This window comes from Clupea harengus, chromosome 7 (assembly GCF_900700415.2).
Source record: "Clupea harengus chromosome 7, Ch_v2.0.2, whole genome shotgun sequence".
In the NCBI taxonomy this organism is placed as follows: domain Eukaryota; kingdom Metazoa; phylum Chordata; class Actinopteri; order Clupeiformes; family Clupeidae; genus Clupea; species Clupea harengus.
Genome location: NC_045158.1, coordinates 9,078,730 through 9,086,348, shown reverse-complemented (window position 1 = coordinate 9,086,348; position 7,619 = coordinate 9,078,730).

Sequence of the window (7,619 nt, the reverse complement as noted above, 5' to 3'; positions counted from 1 at the left end):
CTACCCAATTTTACCCGTAACTGATGAACATGTTTCATTAGGTTGATGGGAGTATTCACAAGGATGAGAGACACATGTTAACTATGAGAGAGACTGCAGGGAGGGCAGTTTATCTATATGTGTGTGTATATGTGTGTGTGTGTGTGTGTGTGTGTGTGTGTGTGTGTGTGTGTGTGTGTGTGTGTGTTTCTGTGTGTGCATGTCTGGGGGAAAGGGTTACTTGAACTAGACCGGATGTCGCAGTGGGCTGGTTTCAGTTGCCTGTCAGAGAACCCAAAGATCATCAGCAAATGCATCCAAAACAAACACATGCATGTCTGAGATAGCAACAACCGGGTCGTTTACCATCAGTTGCCTCCGCAAAGCCCCTAATTCCCCACAGGTCATTCATGGGAAACAGTATTCCACTTATCTTGCAAGAGTTCCTGTGGAATTAGACCATGAGACAAATTGATGCATTAGAAATATCAATTATGAATACATGTAGATCCTAAAATACCAAGTAGTAGTGATCTACTTGTATTTATATTGTTGTTTGGCAAATGTAAAGAAAAAAAGAACAGAGCAGATTGGATCATTTAGATACAAGTAATAATTGATGCACCATTTACTTTATGTATTACAACTTAGAATCAGGGATCAGGATACAGGCACCTGAGATTTGGCTGAATTAATACTTTTATCAGCACCATTGCACACTAATAGGCTTTCCTATATCATCTATATTGGGCCACAGAGATTCACTCCTCATTTAATAAAGATGCTGTGCCACAGAATAGATTCAGAACAGTACACAGACACAGACACACAGACACACAGACACACAGACACACACACACACACACACACACACACACACGCACGCACGCGCACACGCACACGAGAGACAGACAGAGAGGGAAATAAGAACTTTGAATATACCATAGAATAATGCGCCTCTGTGCCATTGCTCTTAGTGGATGACTGAGGGAAAATCTCAGTCCCAGTTCACATTTAAGTTTCATGAGGCAGCATCAGCAATGCATTGATGATGTATCCGACCATTCAGCGCAGACCCTCACAGTAATACAGACTAACAAGCTCCTTTAGCAGTGGTTCGCATAGGCATACATACGGTGGTTTAGACAAAGGCACAGTCATAGTGGTTGACGTTTGCACCCTCTTAGTCAGCAGTAGGGGTGTGGAGGGTGGGAATGGAATAACACTCGGATTCAGGGCGTGGAAACGGATACACAACTGGGATTTGTTCGTACACAATCAGAAAACTGTGTGGGAACACATGGGGGGGCAGGATAGGTTGGGACAGAGTGGAGTGGGGGTGGGGGTGGGGGTGGGGGTGCAACGAAGATGATGTGATGGTGAGAAAAGAGATGGGGGAAGGGGAATCGTGGCTACACCTCATAATTGAGTATTGAGAATAATAAGTCCAGAGCATTAATCTAATTCAAATAGATGTAAAGATCTTAGAGAGTATGATTATCTTTGTGTAGTATCCCCGCGCTGCATTATTGTTGGACACATTTAGTAGCCTTCGCTCTTTGTTCAGTGTCAGCTTGTTAATCAGAGGCAAGCATTTAGTGACACATTTTCTGCGCGCGCTGGGGTTGTTTTTGTCTAATTGGCTGTTCGAATGCAAAGGCCTCATCACCCCTGAAAGTGGCACTTCAGTCTCCTCCCTGTAGTATAACTAACTCAGTCCAAACTTTTTTTTCTTTTTTTACAGAACTTAGAAGTTTAGAAATCCATTATTTTGATTTACAAGGCATGACAAGGGTGCAAAGTGCTAAATTATGAAAAGCTATTTCTCAACTGTGCCAAAAAAAAAGTCCAAACAGTTAACAGTGCAACTAAGTTCAGAAGTGCTACTCCAGGGAAATTTCAATCCACTGCAACCCAGCTGTGATTATCTAAATTACAAATTTTGTGTAAGACCACACTATTAAGATAAAAGCTAATAACTGATACTGATACTAGACAGAATTAATGAGGATGCCCCAGTGAAAAGAAGACGCACTATGATTTGAATGGTGTAGATCCTCAAAAGAAGACAGATAATGTACAAATGGGAACCTCACATTGAGCTCAGTGCATACAAATATAATAGAAAACGAATTTCAAAGAGACAGCGGCTACTTTGATATTAGATTCAAAACATTAGGTCTTGGCACAAACCGTCCATTTCAATGTGCTTTTTGCAAATGTGTATACCTCGTGGTTTATTACCAGTGATCAGCAATGCATACACACATAAATCACGATTTTATGGCCAACACAAAGACATAATTTATGATAGCAAAAGCTAAGTACAACACTATAGTATTTTAAAGCATCTAGTCACAAATAGCTGGCAATATGGGTTTAAGAAAGTGGGTGGAAATCATTTTTCACCCTGCACCCACATCCGTATACCCTGTTTTGAAGTGCACATACAATGACTTCAAAAAGAATAACAAGTACTCATGAATAGTAGAGAAAATATTGCACCAGCTCAAGCAGATATGTGACAGTACAGAGCATGTAATGGTTACAAAAATCGCTGAAACTGTATGAAAGAACATTATCATAGATTGTATGGCTGGGGATGGGCTGTGCCATATTTGGTCTTCTATATAAAAGATAACAATGACATAAAGTCTGAGGCACTGTTTTCTATATTGCGAACGTTGGTTTTAAATCCTTGCTAGTGGGGAAACACAATGTGCAATATGGTATTCGCTTCTCTACTCAAGTACATTATGTGCCAGTATGAGAAGCAGGTTACCAGCACTGCCCATATGGCTAGAGAATCTGAACTCCTCGCCCTCTGCTGAGGAAAGTTTTCTCTTTGTTAAGCACTCTTGCACTTTCAGAAGTGAAGGGAACTAGGAAGGTGGCTCTGTTGAACAAACATCGCAGAGCGCAAAGTGTATTTACAAACGCCAGTTTGGGATGCAACCACTGTTATGTCTGAGCTGCCTCACCACTGAACTTTTGATCCTGTGCTGTAAAACAATTTCTTTCACTTTTTTTTATAGAGGTAAGCTGCTCTCGCAGTCTCATCAAAAGCAATGGGATAGATGACAGGTGAGGAGACCTTTTTTTTAGTAGTATATTGTATAGAAGGCGATTCATTTTTCTAGTCAGTGAACACTGAAACAAGAACCGCGGAACCGGGATAGTACTTTTGTAAAAAACAAACATATGTCATACACTGCTTCCTTTTGTTATATTTCTATGAGGGGGGCGTAATCTATCAGAAACGTCATAAACCTCAACTCGCTATGCAGGCCTATCTACGTTGTCCTCTCACTGTGGGTTTGTTTATGTAATGAGATGGTAATGCTATGCCAGGGTAAGTAGGCCTGGGGGGGGGGGGGGGGGCGTTCTACGTTCCATACACTGAAAGGCTGACTTCACTGAGCCACTTGTTGTGCATGCAGAGAGTGGTGATGAGGGGATGGGATATGCTTAAGGTATTTGATTCGGGATTATGGTTTTATCAAAGGGGATAAGGAATATGGGATTGATTTACATGTGACTACAAATGGAATGGAATGGACGTGTAAAATTGGCTTTTCTCGTGAGTTACTTTTGCTGAAAATTCCTGTGGTTTCTATTTGAGTGCTAATACAAATAATTTAGCTCTCCTGACAAATACAGACACGTGTTCAAATGACAGCTTGGCTGCACACCCGCTCCATCCACAAAGAAGGCTGATTATGAACGAAGGTTTTAGGGCGTGTAATTTTCATATAAATGGAAACCTGTCCTGAGCTTGAGTGACATCTTAATGACAGCAAAAGGTTACAGAAGCATGCTCTAACCTAACCACCAATAACAGGAGCCTCGCCATGCCTCATATACTGTAGGCACATATGTGCAGCTGTGTGCTTGTGTGCTGATTATGTAAACAATTTCATGCCAACATACAGAGTACATAATCTAGAAAAGATTTGACGCATCACAACAGATGTGAACTATTATGCAACTTGCATTACACAAGGGATTATACGGTTTAGGAGTGACAGCCACTAATTGGTGTTAATTTAAGATCAGTAGTCAGTGGTGTGGACTGCACACTGTATGTTGAACTATACTGGTGCCATCTTTGATCATCTGGATAAAGCATTCATGCAAAGGATGTTGTATGAATACTGGTATTAGGTCAGTGTTTTGCTCAGCTTGGCATACAGACAGTATACAATTATGTATTCATAACATTGAACTGCCTCAGTTGTTTCTAATGTTGCAAATAATCTGGTGCATCCAAGTCCTATGACGGAGAGAGTTTCTTAGCACTTTTCAGAAAAATAAACAAATTACTGGTCTTTATTCATCAATTTACAGGTTGGGGACTCAGTCTCATAAAATATGCACGGAAATGAGATTATGTGCCTCCAGATTCAGCTCGATTTCATCTGTACAGTTTTACTCCTTCTGTGTGCTGTGTGCTTCACTACTGGAAGCAGGAAGGTAATAGGAGCACGTCCGGTGGAATGATCAATGACTAACGTCCATGTTTATACTTATGGTATGTTTATATTTAAACAGCATCCTTGGGAGTGGATATTGGTATTGAAATGCATGATACAAGATATAGAGCAATGATACTACTGAGGAGATGCTTTCTTTTGCATTGTGTAGCAGAAACAAATGACTGGCAGTTATAACTGGGCCGGGCCATGATAAACTCCAAGTGTGTGTGGGGTATCCATCAACAGCCCTAAGGAGGGGGCCAAAACAACACACTTCAAAAGGAAAGGCGTTGTTCTCTCAGCCACTCTCTTGGGACTCACACTGGTGTTGGTCCTTATGGCTATCATGTCTCCGGAGACATCCCCTGCCAGCCAGGAACTGAAGTTGCAGATCTCTAGCTGTAAAGCATCCAGTCATTCAGTAGGATATCTCATTAAGTGGACAGTCAACCCTCTCCACCGTCGAAACGGCAGCCTTCAGGTGAGATAAGAAGGGCAAGCACTAAATTCTGTTGGAAATATTTTGGGAGCTGAGCCATCCACCTCTGCTGTGCTGTCTCAAAGTGGATTAAAAAAGGGATTACTGTCCGGGCAGGCTGTGTTGTAGGCCCACTCCCCCATCCACTCGCACAACCAAGTTATTTCTCTCTCGTGGTTGCAGGCTATGGATGTAGGTACAGTAGGTATCAGTGTCACCCTCTCAATGAAACCCTGCACCTAGTTTATAAAGGCTCAAATCAATACATAACTGGAGACGTTAGGAAGGTCAGTGGAATGAAAAATGGGGAATTCCAGGAACATGAAGGTGATTTATGTGAATTTAGAGACTTTTCACTGAATCAGCTGGTGTCTCTCTCTCTCGATGCCGAACTTAATTAATTACACTCTCAAATCAACTTGGCACAATAGTGATGTCTTCCGTCTGCATTACCAACCACAAGAATTGCATGCCTCTTACATAATCGACATGAAGGGCATGGGTTAAAAATAAAACATTTTCAACAAAAAACAAAAAAATCCACCATCTGCCATTCCAACCTGGGGTCTGTCTGTTCAACCTGTCTTGCAGACAGCTTGTCCTAAATAATTCACCACCAAGTGTCAAATATGACACTTCTGTAACTGTTACCTTCTAGTGCCTCAACCATTTCTGAATTATTTTTAGTCAGTGTGCCTGGAAGAACTGCGAAGTGCACAGATAGAGCATATGAAGATAATAATTCTCTCACTCATCTGGGCAACATTTCATCAGACAGCTGGCAATCCAGTTGACTGCAATGTGGATTAAAAGCACACTAAGCAATGAAGGGGAATCCTGCAAATCTTCCAGAATACCAACATGGCAGTTTACTGCAATAATATTCTCCACTCTTGGACACTTGTAATCAATTCTGCAGTGCAATGAATCAGGCACTGTTGGTTAACATGTGGCTTCTCTATTTATCCTTTTATAATCCATCAACAACCTTCAGGGAACACTGTATCCAGGCTAACACAATTTTTTTTCTATGAACATGCTCTCTATTGACTGGCTGCATCCTCTAAACTGTGCTCACTGATTAATCAATGAATGATGTACGTCTACAACAAATGGCAATAGCCAATGGCATTTAGGTCAAGATAGCGGATTATTTTCTCTCTCTCTCTCTCTGTACCTCATTCGTAAGAGCACCACCAACCTTCACCTCAGAGTTCCGAGGAAGAACAGGAAAAATGGAACTGGAACCCTTCTGACCAACCCCCTCCAGCCCCGGCAGACTTTGCTATCGGCAAAGGTTGTCAGACTTAGTCTCATCTGATTACATGGTGCTGCAAAACATTACCCTGCGGAAACACAATCTAATCAGACCTGGAATCTGAAAGCTATCTCAACTGAGCTCTGTTGTGTCTCCCTCCTGCCCCCAACCAACCACCCCTCCACCCCAATTTCCCCCCACACATCTGAATGCCGCAGGAACCTCGGCTGAGCGCTATTTGATTCCAACCACATACATGACTCAATTTGTTCAGGTCAGTCAACAACAACCCGCAACAAGATGGAAAAGAGGAAATCACAAAGGAAAAGCTAGACTGTAGCAAAATCACCCTTTTCTCAGGGTGCCATCCGTGTTGTAATGAGAGCCACTTGCAGCAATGTAGGTATCTGTGTGCTTTGTGCATAAGGGAGAACACAATTAATGTACCTTTTGAAGCTGGCAATATCTCGGAACGAAACAACACAACAACAACAAAATAAGAGAAACAAATTTATTGTGGTGTCAAGAAACAACAACTGATCACCAAGACGGAAATAATAGCACAGTGCATGAAAACGCAAGGGAGGATGGGAGGCAACCTGGGGAGTAGAAGATGAAGAAGAAAAGCAGTTGCGTAAGGATGAGAGATAGGACCAGAGTTTTTTTTTTTCTTTCAGGGAAGGTTTGTTCATACTGAGCTCCATCTGTATTATGTTACGTTTCAACGCAGCACTGCTCCAGGGGGCTTATGGAGAGAATGAGAAAGAGAGAGGGACAGAGAGAATGAGAGGTAGAGAGAGAGGGGGGGGGGGGCAGGAAGAGAGCTGAAGGGAATATGAGGTCACAAAGGATTTATTTCACTTTTGTCCAAAAGCTAGTTTTTCAAGAAGTGTCAGAGAGCTGAAAAGAGGGGACGGATGGCTGGTGAAAGGTGGAGGTGGGATTGATAGCACAGTGCAGGGGAAAAAAGTCAAAGAATAGGCGAAAGTTAAGAGCCCAAGTTCAATCTCTGGGGACTGCTCTGTTGGCGTGCCATCAAAGCAGCTCAAAATTGAAAAAGTGAATTGAGAGCACCCGGAGAGCTGGTGGCAGCCAGGGAAGGGGCGGCGGGTGTGTGTGTGTGTGGTGTGTGTGTGTGTGTGTGTGTGTGGGGGGGGGGGGGGGGGTGTGTGTGTGTGTGTGTGTGTGTGTGTGTGTGTGTGTGGTGTTTGTGTGTGTGTGTGTGTGTGTGTGTGGTGTGTGTGTGTGTGTGTGTGTGTGTGTGTGTGTGTGTGTGTGTGTGTGTGTGGAGGAGATGGTGGGGGGTGAGGGAGGGGCCCATGAGGGGTGTGAGGCGATGCCTGGATGAGCTTTAAATTTGAATTTGAAATTGGAGACGGAGTGGCAGGTCACTCCATGCCACTGCGGCTTGTGCTGCTATCTCTGTGTA